Source organism: Euprymna scolopes, chromosome 36, assembly GCF_053919585.1.
Source record: "Euprymna scolopes isolate OS-2025 chromosome 36, ASM5391958v1, whole genome shotgun sequence".
NCBI lineage: Eukaryota > Metazoa > Mollusca > Cephalopoda > Sepiida > Sepiolidae > Euprymna > Euprymna scolopes.
Window position 1 is genome coordinate 37,212,007 of NC_136517.1, and position 25,265 is coordinate 37,237,271.

The 25,265-nt window shown below is 37.1% G+C and overlaps 4 non-coding genes and 1 pseudogene across 4 annotated transcripts; all 5 read left to right on the forward strand.

Moving 5' to 3' along the window:
* The first annotated feature begins 7,894 nt into the window (after positions 1 to 7,894).
* Trnaa-ugc (transfer RNA alanine (anticodon UGC)) lies at positions 7,895 to 7,966 on the forward strand. Its single transcript has one exon. It is a non-coding gene; the product is annotated as a tRNA-Ala (tRNA).
* Positions 7,967 to 8,056: 90 nt separating this feature from the next.
* On the forward strand, positions 8,057 to 8,128 carry Trnaa-ugc (transfer RNA alanine (anticodon UGC)). Its single transcript has one exon. It is a non-coding gene; the product is annotated as a tRNA-Ala (tRNA).
* Positions 8,129 to 8,218: 90 nt separating this feature from the next.
* On the forward strand, positions 8,219 to 8,290 carry Trnaa-ugc (transfer RNA alanine (anticodon UGC)). Its single transcript has one exon. It is a non-coding gene; the product is annotated as a tRNA-Ala (tRNA).
* A 12,485-nt stretch (positions 8,291 to 20,775) lies between these two features.
* On the forward strand, positions 20,776 to 20,847 carry Trnaa-cgc (transfer RNA alanine (anticodon CGC)). Its single transcript has one exon. It is a non-coding gene; the product is annotated as a tRNA-Ala (tRNA).
* Positions 20,848 to 21,505: 658 nt separating this feature from the next.
* On the forward strand, positions 21,506 to 21,734 carry LOC145260867 (U2 spliceosomal RNA; annotated as a pseudogene).
* Positions 21,735 to 25,265: the final 3,531 nt, after the last annotated feature.

Sequence of the window (25,265 nt, forward strand, 5' to 3'; positions counted from 1 at the left end):
AACAGCATTATGAATATGCATGCGTAACGTAATAGCTATTGGTTCATATTTTAGCTTTTAACCTTGTAGCAAACATGTCTTCATAGCTCAGGCATTAACGTCAAAGGAAAAAGTAAATCATAAACTAAACGTTTTGGTTTCGATTCTCAGTGGTGGCTGGTGGCACACGAGTCATTTCTTTTTTTTTTTTTTTTTAAACTTTTTAAATGACTACTATATATTGGGTCCAATATAATATAATAATGAATACGAAATCTGCATTAATAATTTATTTTTATGTCAAAAACTATATGGTGTTATCATTATAAGCTTTGTTCAGTAAAAAAAAAGAAAAGAAAAAAAGCCTCCGCAGCCATTTTTTTTCATATTTTCATCCTTGTTTTATCAAAAAGCTGTCTTTTGTTAATGTTTTAATTTAATAAAAAAAAAAATATCGCTGATTCGAGCGTCCTAAATTATGAAATTAAAAAAAAAAAAATGAACGAATCTCTTAGTAAACGAGAGTTGTCTCCCTGTACACAGTGACAATTTGTAAAACAGCGCCAAAAATCCTTTACCGTAAATCAACGCCGAGTTAATCATTTAAAAAAATAAAATTAGTCATATATGATTATCTCCCTTTTAATATGAAATTGAACAAAGGTGACTATTGTTTATAGTAAACATTTTTAACTTAATATTTCTACTTTTCATCAAATCTAACATAATTCATGTATGTTGTTCGAATGCAATGAGAAATAATAATATGGTTATTTAACTCGATTTATTTCGAAATTCATTTGGAAACGACTATTTAATAATAAATTAAACAATAAACGATTCTACGGTTGGAGAAAGGGAAGTAATTCAAATGTACATTTCTCCAGTTATTTCCCTTGGTTGAATTGACTCGTACACACTTTCATTTCATAACCATTTTCAGTGTTTTGATACAGTAAAGACGCATGAAAATAGCAATGTTTTCCTTTGGTCTTGCATTACGAATAATGAACCAAGTACGAAAAATGATACAAGACTTTTAAACTTTAATTCAAGATATGCATTTCCTTTAACAATTACAATAAATAAATAAATAAATAAATAAAAATAAAAACCTTTCAAACAGATTACGATTACTAATAACATCCTACCTGAGAGTTCATCCTTCAATCTACTCGGCTTACCATTCACAGGAAACATGAATTAGAACAAATACATTGAGCAAGGCTGCTGCAAAGAAGGTCGGCTCCGTCTACTCTGCTACACACCAGAGAGTATCTTGTATCTCTACAAAACCATCATTCGCTCATGAATAAAGTATTTCTGTCCCACACGATTGGCCAAGAAGCTCCAACCTCTGTCCCATCGCCTGTTTTACAAGTACTTTAATGAAGTGTGCTCTGATGAACTCCTAGCACTTGTGCCCCCCAGACTTAAATACCCCCAACTAATCTGACAGGCAGCAAAATCCCACCCCTTTACTAGATGCTGAAAAGTCTTCTACTGTAATAGCTTCCTCTTTCGGACTGCTAGACTTTGGAATACCCCTCTTCTTTACTGCTTCCCTGACTGTACAGGGGGGAATGATAAAATTATTGCCCTAGAAAATACATGCTTCCATTTCCGTTTGATGAAAACCGGGTTTCTTTTTTTGTTGCAGACCATCCGATAGTTGGCCAGTTGTGTACAAATCCCAAGATCTCTATCATCTCTGAAAGTGATATAATGTTCAACGAGCAAGATTAGAGATGCACTCTACCGATCCAAGTTATGATAACAGGACCATTGCCATCACCCTAAAAATGCATGCATCGCTGGATTGCCACGAATAACAGGGACGTGCCCAGGATTATAAATAGAAAGTTTCTGGCCACGGTTATGGTCTTTAGTGTGGTTTCAAGTGAGGTTCACATCATGCTACCTCACATCTTCACAGTTGGCTTGAAAGTCAACACCAAAGTGTACCTGGTTATCCTCACTCTGGGTCAGAGTGGACTTGGGAACAATGGGAATTAAAGGGTGGCTCCATACTCCCCAAAGCCCGCAAACTGGGGCCTCACCATCGGATATAGGTTAAGGTCATATCCAGGACCAGGGTGGAGCTGGGAGCTTCTTCATTAATAAACCTTATGTCAAATTTGTTCTGTACTTATGATATCCAGGACCCAAGAGGAGAGAGAGAGAGAGAGAGAACAAAACATTTGGCTAGCAAGTCACCTTCTCCCTCCCTTTTCTCTTCTCGCTTACCCCTGTCGGTAAAAATTCTAGCGATGTTGGATAAAGAAAGGCACTTAGTAAGTTATTCATACTTTGTTATAAAATCATTTCAACTAATTAGCTATAGGACCCAAAATTGCACATTAATAATACCAAACATTAATTTATTACGAACTATCTAAAAAATTGTCATGTAAATTTGAATCGTTCATCTGTACAATCTATATACAACAAGCAAGGAGATCCGATGTTGTCCGGGATTGAATGAGGATCAACAAATGTTCCACTCTCCCATAATTTTATTGTCATTGAAATCAGATAAATCATCCATTTTTCAATCAAATCAATTGATTGCCTTCTCTAGTTACGGACCGAGAGGAAGCGTCACCTGCCTCCCTGCAACGACTTTGTCCACGATACATATACATTGTAGTTTACATTGCACTGTGGAGAACCCACTGTCGATTTTTAAAAAATTATTTTTATATAATGATTTGAATAAAGTTAAAAATGCAAAAGTCTCAGGATTCAATTGTGCTTTAAAAAGAAACATTCATTTCGAATGCGTCCCTGTGTCATCAAAGAACATACTGTTGATGTTATATTCTGCTTGTGTAGTGATAAAACTCCTCGAATGCAGTTGTGATGTTAGGCTGTACATGGGTGTTAACTTTGGTTAAAATTTAACTCCCGTCTTTAATTGGAATTTTTTGATTATCAATGTTTAATACTTATCAAAGGGATTCTGATACCAAACATATCCTAGAACACTCCCCCCCCCCCACCCCAAAAAAAAGATGTGTGAAATTTCAAAAGGAAAAAAAAAAAAAAATCAGCCCAACCGTTTCGGAGTCCATGGGCACTCTCTCTCTCTAGTTCTTTCATTCTTTCTCTCTCTCTCACACATATACACTGCCAAAGTGCCTTATATATATATATATATATATATATATATATATATATATATATATATTATTTTTATTTTCATCATATTTTGCTTTGGTTTTGATACCCCCAAATTTGAAGCTATCTCTTTATAACTCTTCCTTTTCATAACCTATCATACTTTCATAAATCAGAATCCATTTTCTGTAGGCTGTTTTTTGAACCCAGTCAACAACGGGTACTTTGCTAGTGTATATATATATATATATATATATATATATATATATATATATATATATATATACTAGCAAAAGTACTCAGTCAACGACGGGTACTTTTGCGCTAGTATATATATATATATATATATATATATATATATATATACTAGCAAAAGTACTCGTCGTTGACTGGGTTCAAAAACAGCCTACAGAAAATGGACTCTGATTTTTTGAAAGTATGATAGGTTATGAAAAGGAAGGGTTATAAAGATATAGCTTCGAATTTGGGGGTATCAAAACCAAAGCAAAATATGATGAAAGTAAAAATAAAATAGATAAACCCCATAATTTATTATACCATACCTGTTCACACTGAAACACTTATCATAATATTCTGTGGATCTATATTAAAAAACCTTGTTAAACTTTGTGACATATTTCCATTCTATGGAGGTCAGGTGCGAACGAACACCCTATAATTTTATTATACCATATTTCTTCAAACTGAAATATAATTATAAAAGTATACTTACACAGATAGATATGAAAAGTCTTTATTAAAGTTTGTGCCTATTTCCATTCTATGGAGGCCAGACGCGAACGCAGACCCCACAATTTTACTATACCATCCCTATTTAAGTTAAAACATACTTATCAAAGTATTCTTATGTATATCTATATCAAAAACCCTTGTAAACGTTTTTTTTTAATTTTAAAATTTTTTATTTCCATACTTTGTGGACCAGGCGCGAACGCAGACCCCACAATTTTAATGAACCACGATTCTGCCAGATCAAACATGCCCATTCCTGTGTCTCGATACATCTATCATTATATGTTATCAGTTTTTTAAAATAGTCAACCATATTCGTGACCACACACACACACACACACACACACACACACACACACACACACACATTCAGCTTTATAATATAATATAATATATATATATATATATATATATATATATATATATAAACACGTGTCAGTGGATAATTATATTTTAAAGATAATATATATGTCGCTCCCCATTAAAAGGGGGTACCAGATTGATCAATGGCAAAATTATTCCCAACAAGCATTTAGGTAAAAATGCACTTTCGTATAAATACTTGAATTCATTCAAGAAAGTATCGCTAACAAAAACAAATAAAAACATATATATATATCGGGATGTTTGTAGTGCCATGTCGCGCATGGAAAGGGACCCTGCACTCATTCCCGGTGGGCTTTCCTGAGGCCACAATCCTGTGGGTGAGGACAGCTGATGGTCTACTTGTATTGCATGTCTGGTATTCTGCACAACTACTTGTCCAGCACCCCCTCACTCATCCACCCTAACTGAAACTTTTAAATAAAATAAAATGAAATGACAGCTCAAGCAAAAGTTACGTTTAAACCAGGACCAAACTCAAAGAAAACCAACCTGCCTCCTCCCTTGAGGCTTGCATTTACTAATATCCGCGGGCTTAGAACTAACTTAGATGATGTTGAGTCATTTCTCCTTGTAAACACCCCGGATATCTTAGCATTAAGTGAAACTAACCTTCACTCCTCCATTCCCTCTAACCACTTTAACATGCCTGGTTATCTCCCACTCTACCGTAAGGACTCGGACAGACATATGCATGGACTTGGAGTCTATATTCGAAACACCCTCCCTCTAACTAGAGAAATAAAACTAGAATCAGAGGGCCAGGCCTTTATGTGCTTCAGACTAAATATGCAACACAATATTAGCTACTTGTATTTTCTCTACCGCTCTCCCTCAAACCAAGACTGTACCCTAATAAAAAAAAGTCTCAGACAGCATAGATATAGCACTCTCCCTCGATACTAGCGCACAAATACATGTATTTGGTGACTTCAATGTCCACCACAGTAACTGGCTAGGATTCTCTAATCACACAGACGTAGCTGGTAGTGCAACACATAGCTTCTCTATATCTCATTCCCTATCTCAGTTGGTTACATTTCCGACACGTTTCCCCGACCAGCATGATCAACATGCCTCACTTCTAAATCTCTTTCTGACAACGGTTCCCAATGACTGTACAACAAATGCCCACAGCCCACTCGGGAATGCTGATCACACTGTGATAATGGTAGAAATCAGCCTAAATTCTCGCCCTAAAACTGAAGACCCACTACTCAAAACAACGAGGTATTACAAAAAGGCTGATTGGGAAGCCATCAGGGAGCTCATCAGAGATGCCCCATGGCAAAATATCTTTACTCTTCCAGCGGAACAGTGTGCAAATGAGACAACTGAATGGTTCAAAATTGCTATTGAAGCACATGTTCCCGCACGGAAATACTATAGCAAGCCCCACTCTCCCCAATGGTTTACTTCTGCTTGTGCAGCTGCCATTTGTCAAAGGCAGCATGCGTTCCGCAGATTCAACCGACATAAGTCCAGCTCAAATAAACAGAAGTTTATAGAAGCTAGAAATAATTGTAAGAAAGTGATAGACACAGGTAAGACAGATTACTCTGAAACCACCAGAAAGCGCATCGAAGCACAGAAACTAGGAACCCGGGATTTTTGGAAAATCTACAGCAGCGTAGTTAATAATGGACAGTCAATTATTCCCCCACTAACAAACAATCATGAGGTTGCTTGCACGGCAACTGACAAGGCTAATCTGCTTGCCAAGTCGGTTTGCCTCAAACTCCACACTGAACTCGGTACACCACTCACTCCCTGATTTTCCTCTGCGAACAGACGCCACACTTGACGATTTGAAAATCACCCCTTCTCAGGTACATGCTATTATAAAAACCTAGACACCTCAAAAGCATGTGGACCAGATCTCATCCCGGCTGTGCTATTAAAAAAATGCTCTGCCGAGGTTGCTCCAGTTCTGTCCAAACTTTACAATAAATGCCTTAACGAATCTTGTTTTCCCGACTGCTGGAAAACCGCCTCTGTGGTACCAGTCTTCAAGAATTCTGGTGAAAGAACTGACCCACTAAATTATCGCCCCATTAACATCCTCCCGCTTTTCGCCAAAATATTTGAGTCCTTAGTTAATCAAGCCCTAGTCCAGCACCTAACAGCTGTTAAACTCCTGACTGACAAACAATATGGATTCAGGCAAGCCCGTTCAATAGCAGATATCTTAACTGTAGTTTCTGAACGTATATACCGTTCATTGGATAAAACAGGGGAGGGGAGAGCGGTGGCCCTTGATATATCTAAGGCTTTTGACAGGGTATGGCACGATGGTCTTCTAAGGAAAATTAGATCATATGGAATCACTGGAAGAATTCATAATGTAATTAAATCCTTCTTAAGTAATAGAAAAATCAAAGTTGTCCTCGACGGACTTCTGGTCGCGTCATGGAGTAGCGGTAAGACGTCAGATTTTCTTTCACTTTCTTTTCCGCCTTCGTGTCATGGGTTCGAGCCTGCTCTCTTCACCCTGGCTGCCAACCGTTGTTTTGATTCCCCCCACCCCCACTTCTACCACATTTTTTAGCACTTCTCTCCACCTGGGGGTTCCTTACTACACCAGCTACACACACCCGAGCAACGCCGAGCCCCCCCCCATCCGCTACTGCCATATTTTTTTACCACTCTGTCTACCCGGTTTGCCTACTTTTGTTTTGACTCCCCCCACGCTACTACCACTTTTTTTTTTAAACACATCTCTCCACCCGGACTTACTACTATTATTTTACCCACCCCCACACCTCTTCACACCCAAGCAACGTCGAGTACTACCGCTAGTTTCAAATATAATTCAATCCTCAAACCAAGTTATAGTGCAACAGATATATTGTGTGATTCAAATATATAACAAAATGCCTGGGTTTGTACTACTGTACACATAGATTCGAAAAAGTTGTCACAAAACAAACATAGAACAAATAAATGTTATCAAAGGCAAGACAAGTTATTTTTCTACCTAACTGGATATGTTTTTAGTGTTTTTATTTAATGTAACATGTTTATTCAGCTCGAAAAACATACAGGGTTTACCGATGTATTGGAAAATTAAAAATGGCGTCCGACTCTCTCTTTCACACGGTAAGTTTGGGAAAATGAGTTATAAATAAAAAAAAAAAAACTAGACAAAATACTGTTAAAAATTCGCCGAACATATGTAAGCCTATGTCACGGTAACATATATTGAGCTAGTTTTTAACAGTATTTTGTCCAGTTTTTTTTATCTTTAACTTCTTTTCCCAAACTTTTTCGAATCTACGTATGTGTACAGTAAAACAAACCAAAAAGCCTTAGAGAAACGAACATTGATTAACTAAGTTTTAGCATAATAACACATATTTTCCATACGAAATCGTTAACATCCATTTGCTTTTGTGAATTTAATTGCTTTTAACTGGAACAAAGCGTGGAACAAAGATGGAGGAGGTATTGCATAGGTTGTAGCCTCTCAAAAGACCGATCCGAATAAGAGTTAATTCCAAGAAATAAAGAGCTCGGTGATTGCTTCAGAGCTTGTCAGACTTATGTCAAAATAAAACACGTTAATATTTGCATGTATATTGTAAAAGATTGACATAATTGTGAAAATCAGAAACCGCAGCAGTCAAGATTTGTTTGAGTAGAGCAAAGGTGGCCGTATGGGGATGTAGCTCAGTGGTAGAGCGTTCGCTTTGCATGTGAAAGGCCCCGGGTTCGATCCCCGGCATCTCCAGATGTATTTTTAATGACTGATTGAAGTATTTTTCACAATATCTTTAAGGATTAGTCAATATCCGTTAGTGTAGTGTACGATTTGCCATATGGGGATGTAGCTCAGTGGTAGAGCGTTCGCTTTGCATGTGAAAGGCCCCGGGTTCGATCCCCGGCATCTCCAGATGTATTTTTAATGACTGATTGAAGTATTTTTCACAATATCTTTAAGGATTAGTCAATATCCGTTAGTGTAGTGTACGACTTGCCATATGGGGATGTAGCTCAGTGGTAGAGCGTTCGCTTTGCATGTGAAAGGCCCCAGGTTCGATCCCCGGCATCTCCAAGTATATCTAAATCGCTGATTGAGCTTTTTTTTTCCACAGTATCTTAAAGGATCTGTCAATGTTCGTTTGTATAGAGAAGGTGACCTCGTAAGGGGATGTAACTCAGTGGTAGAGCTTTTGCTTTGCATGTGGTAGGTTCAACGTTCGATCCTCAGCACCTCCATATATATTTTTAATGATTGATTGATTTTTTTTTTACAGTATCTCATAGGATTTCTCAATATTCGTTTGTATAGAGAATCAGATATAGTATGGGGATTTAACTCAGTATTAGAGCGTTCACTTGATGAAGGGGTCTGTGTTCGATCTCCGGCATCGCCAGATCTATTTTTAATGACTGACTGAAATATGTTTCACAGTATCTCATAGGATCTGTTAAGATTCGTTTGTATAGAGAAGCGGCTATATTATGAGGTATCGTGCGGTGATGTAGCGCAATGGTAAACGTTCGATTTGCAGAAATCTCCGGATATATTTTGAATGACTGATTGAACTATGTGGTTCAGTTATAAAGCGTTCGCTTTGCACGTGAAAAGCCCCGGTTTCGATCCTTTCGATCCCCAAATGTATTTTCAACCACTCATAGAACTCATTTTTACAGTCTCTTATCGTATGTCAATATTTGTTGTGTAGATTTTGAGTCATCCTTAAAGGATGTTGTAGAGTATTCGCTTTGCAAGTGAACGTGAAGTGCAAGTGAAGTGCAAGTGAAGTGAAAGTCAATATAAAATTATGTAAGAAAAGAAAGACGCGAATATTTGGGAGAAAATTTACCTTGTCTATATATCATACTGGCAGGGAGATGCGACGTTGCCCGAGACTGAATAATGATCAACGAATATTTCACACTCCTATATTTTTTATTGTCATCGAAATCTGTGAAATCGCACCGGGAGGAAGATTCACATGCCTCCATGCAGCATATTAGTCAAAAATATATATGTTATTCTACATTGCACTCTAGAGAACCTACTGTTTCTTTTATAAAATTATTTTATATAAACTTCTTTCCAGTTAACGAAAAAAACAAACAAAAAAATACATTAAGAAATTTACGTGTGGGGTTTGAACCTACAGATCACGTCATGCAAAAAAAAAAACAAAAAACAAAAACAAAAACAAAACAAAACAAAAAAACACGCTATCAACTTACCCACAGTAGAATTTTCACGGCCCGTTGTTGTATCATTGTTGCTAAGCGACGACATGGAAAGATGGCTTTACGGATAATAGATAAATTAAAATAACGGTTTCGATTATCAATTACCGGTAATTATCGAGAGTATTCTGAGATAAAACTTAACTAAGATCACCCCCCAGACTTATACACTGAAGTTCTGTAAATTTTAAAAAAACATCTGTTCAGCCGTTTCGGAGTCTATAAGGAACGAACACACACACACACACACACACACACACACACACACACACACACACACACACACACACACACACACAAACAAAGTTGCATTTATATAATTGCAGATTAATGAAGATGTTGTATTTGGCCTTTTTTTTTTTGCTTTTTATGTTTCTAAAAGTATTGCCTAAGTTTCCAAAGTGGCATTTTTTTTTATAAGAGTAAACAATTTATTGTAAGAGTAAACAATTTATGATTCTATGGAAATGCTATTAACTGCGTCTTCACCCGGCATTTGTAATAGAGCGAAGCGAATAAGTAATAGACGAGCTGGCGACCATATTTACTGTAAATGAATTCATTCTGTTATGTTCGTTAAATGCATATTCTAGAATGTCTGTGTAGCCAATGAAAGTGTCATTTCCATCAGAAGTGAATTGGAAAGGGGCTGTTCATTATTTTCGCAGCAAATGAATCATAGGCGAAAGATAAAAGCACACAATGGCAAAATGAAATAATTAATTATAGTAATTCATGGGAAACGTATACTATGAAATATTTGATCCGGTTCTAACGTGGGAGAGTCCCAGTAGAAAATAATGTGGGTGAGTTGTCCTCCAACCACAATTCGCTTTGACTTGTTTTGAATAGTTACTCTCTTCAGGAATAACGTAGCAATCTGTGATTGCGGATGGAAACGAATGATAAACATGCATCGTGTGCTGGCACGTAGTGTTGCCGTTTTCGAATTATGTGTGGACGTAGCGTTTGTGACACTATACTGTAATTTCGAAAAAGGGGGAAATGCCCTATTTTATTATATACAGAGAAAAATGGAGACAATCGATTGAACTAATTTTCACAGTATCTTATAATATCAGTCAATATTCGTTTGAGTAGATTGTTGCTCATCACATGGGTACGGTGCTCAGTTACAGAGCGTTTCGATTTGCATGTGAAAAAACCCCGGGTTCGATCCCCGGCATCTCCAGATGTATTTCTTTTTAATGATTCATCGAATTAATCAGCACAGTATTTTATAGTATTATTTAATATTCGTTTGTGTAGAACCGGACTCATTATTAAGAGAAGTTGCTCAGTTGTAGAGCATTCGCCTTGCATATGAAAAACCCCGTGTTCAATCTCCCGTATCTGGAGATATAATTTTTTTAATTATTCATTGAACCCATCATCAAAGAATCTTATAGCATTATTCGTTTGCGTAGGTTTGGCTAAAACATATGGGGTTGTATTCAGTAGTAGAACCTTTGCTTTGCATGTGAAAAGCTTCGAGTTCGATCCCTGGCATAATCACATACATTTTTATATACTCATTGAACTAATTTTCACGGTATCTTATAGTATCAGTCAGTATTCGTTTCTGTAGATTGGTAGCCATCAAATGGGAGATGCAGCTCAGTATATTAAGCTTACATTATACCTGAAAGGCCCCGATTCGATCCCCATCATCTCTAGATATATTTGCAATGACTCATTAAACTATATTTCACGATATCTTTTAGTATAAGTTAATATTCGGTTGTGTAGGTTGTGAGTCACCCCTTAATATTTTTAATGACTCAAGGGATCTTATAGTGTCAGTCAATCTTCGTTTGTTTAGATAATGAGGTTTCGCATGGGGATATAGCTCAGTGATAGTGTGTTAGCTTTGCATGTGAAAGGCACCGGGTTTGATCTCATGTGTCTTCACACAATTTTTATTGACGTATTAAACTAATTCTCATGGTATCTTATAATATTAGTCAAGATTCGTTTGTGTAGACTATGACTTATTATGGAGATATAGCTGATAAAGCGTTCACTTCGTTTGTGGAAGACCGCTAGTTCGATCTCCAGCATCTCCAGGTATATTTATAACCACTAAGGCTAGGACAACAGCATATTCTTTTCATTGTTTTGACTCTAGAGTGTATATCCGTTGATATCTTATATGCTTTTATGTAGAGTGATGTGGGTATCGGTTGATTAACTGTGTCTTACTGTGTCGGATATATACTAGAGAGCCAAAACAATGAAAAGAATATGCTGTTGTCATAACCCTAATAATGACTCATTGAGATAATTATAATTGTATCTGTTAATATTCGTTTGTGTAGATCAGAACCGATCACATGGGAATGTAGTTCAGAGGTAGAACGTTAGCTTTGCATGTGGAAGGCATTTGGTTTGATTCCAGATATACTTTCAAAGACTCATGATTTTGTTTTTTGTATTCTTTAGCAAAAATAACCATTGCTGATGGCGGGGCGCGTGTAGTTGTTTCTGCAATTCCAATTGTAGATTCAGAATTAGATTTTTGTTTTTGACTCAATAATTTCTCTAAAGTAGAAAAATAACTACGTAACAAATTTTTGTGTGTAATTTTAAAATACTCGTTTTCTGAATGTATGCGGCCTTTCCATGCCCTTGCCCTCAAATTTTTCGAACACCGCCAGAAATGATGCCCAAATGAATCCAAAACGCACTAGTTTACATATGCAACAGAAACTGGTCGCCGACTTGACTACTTTCTACGGACAAGGCTTTAATATTTTACAGAAAAAAAATGTGATGACTGTAGGAAGTTGAGCAGCGAGATGTCTTTTTACGGTACATTTAAATTTCTGCAGGTTAGTACAGACAAGAAGCAATTTCTAAAGGCTGGCAGCCCGAGGGAAGAACCTATTAGAATAAAAGCTTTCCAGCCTCTAGGAATATCAATAGTTAAGGGGTGGGATTTTGCTGCTAGTCGATTTAGTAAGGAATATGTACACTGAAGGGGCAGTTTTAAAAGTGCGTCAGAGCACATTCCATTAGTCACATCTTCCTCTGTTTCTCTCTCTATCTCTATCTCTTATCGCTATATCCGTGTATATTAGTTTCCATACTGTCGCGCTCTCTCTTCTCCAAAACCTCCAGTTTCGCGGGTACATTTGTTTATCTATGCAGAAAGCATAAATTGTAGTAAACATTAAAATAAGTAGACGAAGAATTATATTCATAGAAATAATAAAAAAACAATTGGTTTGTTGTGGTTTACTTTCTATCTCTCTCTATATTTCCCTCGCTCTCTTTCTCTATCCCTCGCTCACTTTCTCTCTCTTACTCTCGCTCTCTATCTCTCTATAGCTATATCCTTGTATATTAGTGACCATACTGTCGTACTCGCTTGCTCTTATCGAAAACTTCCAATGCTGAAAGTGTAAAATGTAGTAAACAGTAAAGTAAGTAAACAAAGCATTGTTTCCATATAAATAAAAAAAAGACAACAAAACAATTGGTTTGCATTTGGCTATAGCGATTGCAGCGTGTAAATAGAGCGGCCATATTTGTAAAGGTTTAGCGTGTTCGAAAATTAGTGTACACATTAAACCTTTATAATTATGACCGTTCTCTCTCTCTCTAGGCCGACGAAGAATGTATCGTTTTTATTTATATTTTTGTTGTTTGATTATCACCGATGCAAAAATGAACAGAGAGAGAGAGAGAGAGAGAGAGAGAGAGAGAGAGAGAGAGAGAGAGAGAGAGAGAGAGAGAGAGTGTGTAGGAGAAAGAGAGAAGAGGAGAGAGGTGAGGAAGATGTTCAACATATGAGTCAGCAAGTTGGCAGGTCACCCGGCCATCAACACACTTTCTGACCTCTTTTAGTTCCGGGAACCAAGCGAACAAAGAAACAAGGAGAAGGATAAGAGAGAGAGAGAGAGAGAGAGAGAGAGAGAGAGAGAGAGAGAGAGAGAGAGAGAGAGAGAGAGAGAGACAGACAGACAGACAGACAGAGACAGAGAGACAGAGAGAGAGAGAGAGAACAGTCATTTTTGTGACAATCTCGGCAAGTTCACCGTGGAGAACGGATGGGGAGAAAATCCCGTCTGGATAGCAAAAGATAAATGAAAGCGAACTGACATCATCGGAGGAGATAATGCTGGGGAAAACTCCATCCCAACAGCGAAGAAAGAGATAATGTCGGGGAAAAAACCCATTCCAACAGCGGAAAATGAGATAATGTCGACCACGATAACACGGCAAACCTTACAAATATAGATTCAAAATTATGGACTAACGATGAGACGAATGTTGAAGATATTTGTTTTTAACTAACCGCCCGAAGCGAAAGAAAAAAGTAAAAACTGTATGTCCCCTCTCTACATACCCCTCTCTCGTTGGTCAAATTGGCGAGTTCTTTGTTTTGCCATTTTTTTATGTTGATATATATTGATATATTTTTCGTCGGCATGTGTAGGTATTAGAGTTAGATGCCCCTTTCACATCTTCGTAATTTTTTTTTTTTTTTAAATTTTATCTCATCTCCCCCCCGATATTTTGTAATAAAATTAATTTAAAACGGCACCGCTTGTATTCGGGGTTTCGTTGCTTTCACGCGTTGTTTGTTTATCAATTTTACATTTTCCGGAGTTAGAAAGAGTCTCCCCATTCCGTCTTTTTTATGTATTTTTTTGTTACCATGCGTAATAATAATAATAATAATAATAATAATAATAATAATAATAATATATATATATATATATATACACACACGAGGAGCGTGCAATAAGTAATGCCCCTGACCTACTTCCAGTTGTCTGATCTAGCTAAAATTTTGCCAGTGCAATGATTTATATCTCTACGGGTTATGTGGCAAATTACAGCTCTGAATGAATTGTAGTTTCTGTTCTATAGGTGTTTGAACTGAGTCAGGTGTGAAAATGGAGCCTGTTGAATGTCGAGCAGTGATCCGGTTTTTATATTTGAAAGGACGCACACCAAAGGAGACTTTTGATGAAATGAAAGAAACTTATGGTGATAATGCCCCATCATATGACCTTAAAACGCTGGCATCGTTAATTCAAACATGGCCGGAAGTCTGTGGAAACAGCTCCCAGACCTGGTCGCCCCGCCTTCTGCCATTGATGAGGCATCTGTCCGTCAAGTTGAGGCTGCCAATTTGGAAGATCGGCACATTACTATTCGCCAAATAGCACAAGTTGTCAAGATTAGTACAGGGTCTGTGGAAACTATCATTCATGACCATTTGCATATGCATAAGGTGTCTGCCAGATGGATTCCCAGGTTACTCACACCATTCCAGAAGCGAGAACGCGTCGAGTGCTCGACGATGAATTTGGAGATGTGCCTAGAAGATGAGTCAAAGTTTTTCAAAAGACTGATTACACAGGATGAAACCTGGATCCATCACTATGATCCAGAGACCAAAGCCCAGTCAATGCAGTGGAAGCACTTGCACTCACCACCTTCAAAGAAGGCAAGGGTGCAGCCCTCCGCTGGCAAGGTCATGCTCACAGTCTTCTGGGACCAAGACGGAGTAGTGATAACAGATTTCCTGGCAAAGGGTACCACAATTACAGGAGCCTATTATGCTTCACTTTTGAGGAAATTAAGGGAAGCTATCAAAATCAAGAGGCGGGACAAAGAAGAACAACACTCCCGTCCACAACTCGCATGTCGCCGGATCAGAAGCACAGGCGTGTGGTTATGAAATCCTTCCCCACTCTTCCTACTATCCTGATCTTGCACCCTCTGACTTTCATCTCTTCCCAGCCATGAAATTGTTTTTGAAAGGAAAGCGTTTCCCAGATGATGCAGCCTTGATTTCTGAAGTCACATCGTGGTTGGAGGACCAGCCTGGGGTGTTCTACAAAAACGGTTCCCAGAGCTGCATCAAACGATGGGAGAAGTCCATACCTCTGGGTGGTCCCATGTAGAGAAAGACTAATAACTGTGCCAAGTTTCGATGCTCTACTGCTATGGGAAGTGAGTCAGGGGCATTACTTATTGCACGCCCCTCGTATATATATATATATATATATATATATATATATATATATATATATATATATATATATATATATATATATATATATAGAGAGAGAGAGAGAGAGGGTTACTTCTGTTTGTTTTGACTTTTTAACCTTTAATGAAACTTTTTAATTTTAAATCTTTTAAAAAGTTTTCAGTTTTCTTTTTGCTTTTCTTGCTTTTCATTTCTTTCTTACAATTAAAAAAAAATCCATTTCATGTTCGTTTTTTTTCTCCTTTTCCGTCTTTTTTTCATTTCTTTGTTTCATTCTTTTTCTTTCTCTCGTTCATTTTTCCATTGCGCTTTTTATCTTATTTTTTTTTTTTATCATTCATTCATTCATTCATTTCTTTCTTTTATTATTTTCTTTGCTTAATTTTTTCATATCTGGGCCAGCGTTTTTTATTCGTTCGTTTCTTTCTTTACGTTTTTTAAATTTTTATTTATCCCTTTCTTCATTTCTTATCCCTTTTTATTTAATCTATTCTTTCTTTCATTCTTTACCTTTTTCTCTCTTTCACATATTTTTTACGCCCCCCCCCCCAACAAAGCGTATTACCACTTGGAACGTAGAGGACTACTATTTGAGATCATGTCTAACAGGGGACTGTGGGGAGTTTAACAGCAAAATATCTGTTCACATTTAAACTTTTGCCGATTAGTATAGCCAGGGAAGCAGGAAACAGGGAGGGGATTCCAAAGATAGTAGTCCGAGGAAAGAAACTATTAGAATTCAAGGTTTTACGGCACCTAGGAACCTGAAGAAAGTGAAGGGGTGGGCTTTGCAGTATTTCAGGTTAGTTGGGGATATACGTACACCAAGAAGGCACACGTGCTATGAGCTCATCAGAGTATTTGTAAAACAGGTACAAGAATAAAACATCGCAGCGATAGGACAGAGGTTGGAGCTTGGTCTACAATGTAGGACTTATTAGACTAGAGACTCTTTTTTTTTAAAACCTTGTCTAAAAGTGAGAGACTAATGGTAGATTCACTAGGCCAGATGTGGCAACAATACTCCATGCATAGGCGAATTGTGGCTTTGTGTACTGGTGTGAGTGATTTTCTAGCACGGTAGCGGGAGCTTACCTTCTTTCTTTCCTATATTTTCGTTCATTTCTTTGTTTCATCTTTTCTTTCTTGACGCCATTTATTTTTTTCCTTTCTTTTTTCCTTTTGCTAACAATTCTATTTCCTTCATTTTTATTTTTTATTCATTCATTCATTCATTCATTCATTCATTCATTCATGATTGCGTTTATTTCTTTGTTTTATTTCTTTCCTTTATTTTCATTTCCTTTATTTATTTTCTTCAATTTTTTCTTTCCTACATTCTTTCATTCTATTTTTGCCCCTCCTTTCCTTCCTTCCTTCATTCCTTCCTTCCTTCTTTCTTTCTATCTTTCCTTTCTTCAATCTATGTTTCATTCATTATTTCGGCTATTGTGCAGTATAGTTAACAAAAGGGAGTAAAAAACAAAGAAACAATAAATAACTATTACCAAAGAAAAAAAAAACAAAAAACAAACAAACTTTTCTACTTACCTGTTTACTTTTCACGTATGTTTACTAATTGTAAGATATTTTATCTCACCTGTTTTTGCTCCATGACTGTGGCAAAATAAGACAAAATATAACAATTCAAATACAAATTTTATAATATCCTCGATGGCATCTGTAAAAAGAGCTGTTAACAACCTCGAAAGGTGATAGTCTTTTATCTTCAACAGGAACTGGATGCAAGTTCGTCTAAGATGTCTTATAAGATGTGAGTTTACAGCCGTTTGAAAGGAGTTGCTATGATGCCTTCTGATGAAAGATACACTTTTCGCCTGGAGACGATATTACAGAAGCTCATAATTAATGTTCATTGAAGGAAAAGTCCTTAATAAGAAGAAGTCAGCAATTCAGACCTCAAAGTCTCTGGGAAACTCACATAATTGAGTCCTATTATTTAGGCCTAAAATAAAAGTCTCAAGGAGACACAACGTAATAATATCTTAACCTAATCAGTTAGACTTAAAATTGAAGTCTAAAGGGGACAAAGGTTGGAGGTTCCAAATGCCTCATATACGGTGGGTGAGTTCCATTAATCCTTCTCGTACGACTACCTTGGTCGGAACTGAAAAAGAAAGGAACGCATGCAAAAATCCTGCCAAGGCGAATCGCCCCGCTGCAAATACAGTCGACCAATTTGATTCGTCTAAAACAAATACAATGGGAGGCATGATGTAATTGTCAAATTTCTAACTCTATGCATTTTGTATCGGCACTTTTTACCTCACCAAGCCAGTGTCGACGACAGTTTCGCCGGCACTGTATTCAATATTGTGAGAAAGAAATTAAAAAGAGTTTAAATAAGTCAAAACGATACAGATCGGTTGCAATTAAACATTCGGCGGATTGGCATTAGTTATTAGTTATATTTTTGTTTAATTTTCAATTGTTCACTTGATAAACGTATATTGTGAACCTTTATATATATATAGATAAAACAATAGATGTATGTGTGTGTGTCTGTGTGAAAATATTTAACCAATAAACTCTAAAATTGGTCACAGAACACTAAAATAAACATGAAATAGTAATCATATAGCAAGAGTGGTTTATAACGAGTCAAATCTTTGTTTGGATGAATAACGCACAGAAGTAAGTTAAAATGCAAAATATCCATTTTAACTTTGCCGATATATGTCTATTAATATTGCGCATGCGCAAATTCATTTATAGCTGTAAGTGGTTTAATTTTTAAATCTACCTTGAATCTTTTTTTATAAGCCATCTAGGAAACAATGCACCCCCCAAAAAAAACAAGCAAAAAACAACCCCCTCTTAAAATAACCAAACAAGAAAAGTTTTAAAAGGTCGATAGATAGTTACATTTTCTTGCGTTTGATACAAGTTATTTTTTAAAAATTTTTTTTTTGCTCACTTCTTTTTTGTCTTGTTAACTATGCTGCACAATTGCCGCTGGGCATTTTTTCATTCGTTTCCTTTTTCTTTATTCCTAATTTTCGTTCATTAATTCATTCTTTCTTCGTTTTTTATTCGCATTTATTTTCCATTCATTATAAATTATGTTCTTTTGTCTTTGTAACGAAATCTGACAGCCGAAAAATTGAGTTTTCATAAAAAAACAAGTAATTTTCAGTAAAAAAATAATCAATGATAATTACTTACATTTTTGTTGTTGTTGTCAATTTCAACAATAAGCAATGCTATCTACCTAAATGTCACAATTAATTAAACATTTCTAAATATGTATTTCTATGTATTCTATTATTCAAAGAAAAAAAATGATTCCGGTCACGTTTGTTTTGTCACAGATGACATGTGATGTAAGTACAAGGGAAATAACTGATATTTTGTAATGTTAATATATATAATGTAATGTTAATAAAGACGGATTTATTAAAATCAAACAGGTAACAAATAATAAACTGAACATAGCGTTTAACTCAACTGGAAATGTTTTCTCAATCATTAAATCATTTCTCTCCGATAGGCTCATAAGAGTAGTGGTAGATGGACAAAAATCGGAGGCCTGCAATATAAATGCTGGAGTCCCTCAGGGGTCAATCCTGGGCCCAACTCTCTTCCTGATCTACATCAATGACCTCCCTAAACACATACTTAAATCATTCGTTGACAACTATGCTGATGACACGACCATCTACTGCAACACATCAAAGGCCGTAAATGACAAAGTTCTCTCTGATTCTCTCTCCTCTGATCTCGAGCGCGTGGTTCAGTGGGGGAAGATGTGGCTGGTTACCTTTAATGCATCCAAAACCAAACTCCTATCCTTACATCATCAACGCTCTGATCACCATCTGGCATCAATTGGGATGGATGGCTCTCGTCTGGGTGAGGCCCCGTGTTTTGACAAGCTTCTGGGTTTGACCTTTACTCCTGATCTGAAATGGAACACGTACATCAAGTCTGTTGCCAAGGTCGCTGGAAAGATGGTGGGATCCCTCTACCGCTCCAGAAGATATCTCACTACTGGTGCAATTCTCTATCTATATAAAAACCAAGTACGTCCAAGGATGGAATACTGTTGCCATATCTGGGCAGGAGCTGCTAAAAAAGCCTATCCTGCCTTGACAGAGTACAAAATAGACTTCGTGGCTTAGTGGGGGATGCCCTTTTCTCTACCCTGCAACCTCTCTCCCACAGAAGAGATGTTGCGAGCCTATCCTTGTTTTATCGTTATTTCCATGGCAGGTGCTCGTCTGAACTCCAATCTCTGGTCCCCCCTCGCCAATCTTTCACGAAAAACACCCGTCTAGCTGAATCCACTGTCAAAAGTTTCCCCCACTCTTTATATGTGCCTAAATCAAAACGCGGATTCCATGAACAAAGCTTCTTTCTTAGAACTGCACGCTGTGGAACTCTGTTCCGTCTGCCTGCTTCCCACCGGACTACAACTTGGATGTGTTCAAGTCCAACGTTAACAAATTCCTAATGAACCGCCCCTTGAAGTAAACACTTCATCAAATCTCCACACTAACGTGATGTACTTGCAATAACCCGTATCCCTGAGTGGCTTCCGGGCCTTGATAAGTGGTGATCACTGTGTGAAAAAAAAAGAAAAAATAAAAAGATTGCGTTTTTTTTTTTATTTGGAATTTTGTATTACCTGAAAAAAAAATATCCTGCTGATTCAGTGTATGCAAGTCCATTTCAAAACTTTTTTTTTTATTTGACATGGGGGTCACCACTTATCAAGGCCCGAAGGCCACTCAGGGATAAGGGCTATTGCGTGTACAGTAATCAATCAGATAGTATTGTAGTAATCATTAGTATTGGGGGTTTTGATAGAGTGTCTTACTTAAGGGGGCGGTTTGTCAGAAGTTTGTTTATGTTGGACTTGAAGACGTCCAAGTTATAGTCAGGTGGGAAACTTCTTCGCAATTGGCCTCAGTTTTCAAGTTTGCAAAAATGAATTATCTCCCCTGCTAATATAAGCGCTCTTTAGTTATTGTGTCAGCTTAAATTGCCAATTTCTTCGAAAACTATTTCCTTTAATAGATAATTCATTTTCTATCCTCTCGTTTTTCGAAATTTTAAGATATTTTCATTACTGTGACATGACAGTTCAGTAGATGCCATCGGTTTCACTTGAAATTCAATATTTCAAGTTTCAAATTTCGTAGAAGCACCCATATTTTATTATTTTATGTGAGGCTTATTTCTTCTAAACTCTATTATTTATGTTTTTCATGTCTGATAAAAAAACAAACATTTATCATCGTATTTAATTTTTTTATTTACAATATTTATCTATACTCGCTATTGGCGTGGATGGGGACGTAGCTCAGTGGTAGAGCGTTCGCTTCGCATGTGAAAGGCCCCGGGTTCAATCCCCGGCGTCTCCACAGGCTTTTTATTTTTTGTTTTTCCCTAAAATGTTGGTAGAATTGGTCTGTATTTTTGTTCTTTATTGCAGCGTAGCATTTTCTGTTGCTGCCAAATTTACAACTTTTATGATGGAACGCTTTAATATACGTCGTGTTCAAGGAGGTGTGTATGTGTGTGTGTGGGGGGGGAGGGCAGCAAGTATAGATATAGGAGATCGGTTTACTGCATATCAGTTCAGAGCGATCACCCCCCTGTGTCTCATGAATCTTGAATCTGCGACAAATGAAAAAGTGGTCAATCACCCCCCAGTTAAAGCTATCTACTTTAGGAACAAAGTGTATTATCTGTTCTTATAATACACTTCACATTTTCTCTCCCCAGTCAGTCGACGAGGAATCCTTCTAGACCGAGACAATTTTTACTTTTGTTCCAATCTAGGGAGCCCTTTTTTGGGAAGCTGGATTTTTTCCACATGAAAAACCGACCTTGTGTCTAAGTCTGCCCTCATGGAAAGGCAAGTAAATAGGAACAATATGAATTTCACAACTTCTAATAAAATATTTTCACAGTGCTTGTGCTTGTGTACAGTTAGACTACGGCGGTATTTTATTTCTTTTTTTTTTTTTTTTTTAATATGTCCTTTGAAGCAAAAACAATATCATCTACATCATCTTCATACTTTTCTTGGCCTTTTTGGTCAAGATCAAAGTGTAGTATCTGTTCTTCAGATGCTGCACTTCCATTTCTTGTTCTCTTTCGGTGGAGGAGAAATCCTTCACGACTGAGACAATTTTTATTTTTGTACCTTTTCTCCACGTTAAAAAAACGACCCTGGTGTCTAACTCTGTCCCGTGGGGAGGCATAGTAAATAGGTACATCATCTTCATCAAACGTAATAATATATCCCAAACATAATCTCAAACATAATAATATAGGGTGACCCCCCCCCCCCCCAAAAAAAAAACAGAGGACATTCAATTTTTTTTTTTTTTTTTTTTTTATTACATTTTCACCCCAAATAAGGCACATTGCCACTTTGGTGTAGGGGGCTACTATCAGGGGAAACATCTACTGGGGTACTATGTAGGGATTAGGGCAGCGAGATGTTGGTTCACGTTGCACTTGAACTTATGCATGTCAGTACAGTTGGGGAAGCAGTGACCCGGAATGGAATTCCAAAGTCTAGCAGTTCTGGGGAAGAAACTACTGGAGTAGAAGGATCTTTTACATCTAGGGATCTCTACAGTGTGGGGGTGGGATTTTGCAGCTTGTCGGGTCTGTCGAGGGTGTTCACGTCGTGGGGGCACAAGTGCTTGCAGTTCTTCAGAGCATTCACCATTATAATACTTGTAGAACAGGCAGAGGGATGCAACGTTTCGACGATGGGACAGAGGCTGAAGTTTTGATGCCAGTTTAGGGCCTATCAGATTTGCGACTCTCTTTTGAACCCTGTCAAGGAGCGAGAGACTAGTAGCCGATGCACCGGCCCAAATATGACAGCAATACTCCATACATGGGCGAATAGTGGCCTTATAGAGGTACAGGATACTTTCGGGTGTTAAAAGTTTTCTAGCACGGTAGAGAGAGCCCACCTTCCTTGCAGCGGCCCTGGCAATGCCCTCGATGTAACTGTTCCAACTCATGTTTCCAGTGAACGTTAGGCCAAGGAGCTTGAGAGACGTACTCTCAGATAAAGAGTCGTTGGCCATTGCTATAGGTGGTAGAGAAGGTTTCTTGTAATTATTGAATGAAACCAGTTTTGTCTTGGTGGCATTGAACGTGACCATCCATTTTTGTCCCCAGTCCACTACTGATTGGAGGTCATCCTCTAGTGTTTCTGCCATTACTTTAGATATATGTTCGTTTGTTTTCCTGTCGTGCCTGCTATAGAGTGTGGTGTCATCAGCATATATCCCCATCTCAGAGGCAATCTTGTCGGGGAGGTCATTTATGAATATCAGGAACAGCAGAGGTCCCAGGATAGATCCTTGGGGCACTCCCGCATTTATATCATATTGTTTAGATGTACGACCGTCGAGGACAACCTAGATTTTTCTCTTATCTAAGAAGGATTTAATTACGTTAAGTATTCTACCAGTGATACCGTAAGATCTAATCTTCCTGAGGAGACCCTCATGCCATACCCTGTCAAAAGCCTTAGATATATCTAGAGCTACCGCTCTTCCCTCTCCCGCTTTGTCCAGTGAATGGTATATGCGTTCAGAGATTACAGTGAGGATGTCTGCCGTGGAACGGGCTTGTCTAAATCCATATTGACGGTCGGTCAGAAGTTTAGCATCTGTAAGGTGCTGGACTAGAGCATGGTTAATTAAGGTCTCAAATATTTTGGCAAAAAGTGGGAGGAGGCTAATAGGGCGATAATTTAATGGGTCAGTTCTTTCGCCAGAATTCTTGAATACTGGTACTACAGAAGCAGTTTTCCAACAGCTCGGAAAGCAAGATTCATTAAGGCATTTGTTGTAGAGTTTGGAGAGAACTGGAGCTACTTCGGCTGAGCACTTTTTTAATAGCACAGCTGGGATGAGGTCGGGTCCACATGCTTTTGAAGTGTCAAGGTTTTTTATGATAGCATGCACCTGAGCAGGGGTGATTTTCAGGTCGTCTAGCGTGGCGTCTGTCCGCATAGGAAATTGAGGTAGGGGGTGGTTTAGAGGGTCCAGTGTGGAGTTTGAGGCAAACCGACTGGCAAGCATGTTAGTCTTCTCGGTTGCTGACCAAAGAACCTCGTGATTCAATTGTTTTTCTGAGCATTTAACAGTCAACGGAGAGAAAAAAAAGGCTAAAGACCGTAGTGTTTTGATGTAATGTTTGGAATATAATAAACTAGTTATGACCAAAGTTTCATTTCATTCGGACAAAACACTAAGAAATGGGACCTAATTAGAGTTGGGGCCCGTTTTTTTGGGTCACCCTGTATATCCCAAAATTACGAAATTTGATCGCGTACAAAATATAGATATTATGGTAAGAATCGATGGGTGCCATTAACGTCGCGCGGACTAAAAAAAAAAAAAATATAAATAAATAAATAAATAAATAAATAAAACAACTGACTGCCCCCCCCCCCCCAAAAAAAAAAACCAGGGAGATAATTCATTTTTATCCTGTTTTAGACTATATTTCTAGTATTAGCATTAAGAAAAACAGCGAAATATACAAAAAAAATATTTTTACATATGAAAAAGCTATTTACTTTAAATGAAATTTCGTAACTTTTAGATATATTGCTATTTTCGAGATGACAATTACGTAGATAATACTGTTTTTGTTTAAAAAGGGATATTTAACTGCAATCGAACTTTGTAAGATAGCGCGGACGCGCTAAAGCAAATGATACGAAATGACGTGACCGGTGGGGAAAAATAAAGACTTTAAAAAGGAGATCACATTAGAGACGGGAATTACGTTCGAGATCACGTTGCAGTCTTGGATGACGTTCGAGAGCACGTTCGAGAAGACGATCATGTTAGAGATGTCACAGCCGTAACGAGAAGTTACGCGTGCGGGAGAATTAGGAAATAAATGTCGTTGTACAAAAAAACAAAAAACAAAAAAACAAAAAACAAACAAAGAAGCGAGTTAAAGTTCTTTTCTATTCTTTGTCTATTTTTCGACTGATGTTCCCGGACAACGTTACAACTGCACCGTATTTTAAATACTTGTGCAGTATAGTGGGATTTCCAATAAATACATCTTAAGTAAAGACATTATTACGTACTTACGTGCTACTTCAAAATTGGTGAAATAAAAAAAAAAATTCGAAGTAGAAGATCTGCTAGAACTATATTTTACAAAAAAAAAAAAAGAAAAAAAAAAGAAAACGATATTAGCGTTAATTACTCGATCATTTTTCGTAATTTTTGGAATTTTTACTAATTTCGACATGACATGCAAGTACATATTAATGTTTTTACGTAAACTTCATTTATTTGAAATCCTATTATATTGTACAATTACCTGAAAGTAATTAATTCGAAATAAAGAATACTATAGTTATGTAAACAATTGCCTTCTAGGCACCGCCAAAAATGGCCGCAAAATCAAGTTGTTGTTTTTTAAAACGAAATTACATTTATTAAAATCCATTATTTCTAAGTAACTTTTTTTTTTCCAGAAAGATAAAACCCTGAATATAGAAAACAGAATAATGTAAAACTTTTTCTACTATTTTTAATTCAATTTTAAATGTTAAATTTTCCCAAAAAGTTAACAATTGACATTTTTTGTCTTGCACAAAAAACGTACATAAATATTTAAAAAAAAAGGTTTTTGAAATAATTAATTTATTTATTGTCTAACTAAGATTTAGGATGGTTTTCTAAGAGAATATGCAAAAATATTATAATATAAGTACCTGGATTTCAAATAATTCCACTTATTCATATATGTAACCAGTTATTTCGCGTCGATCTAG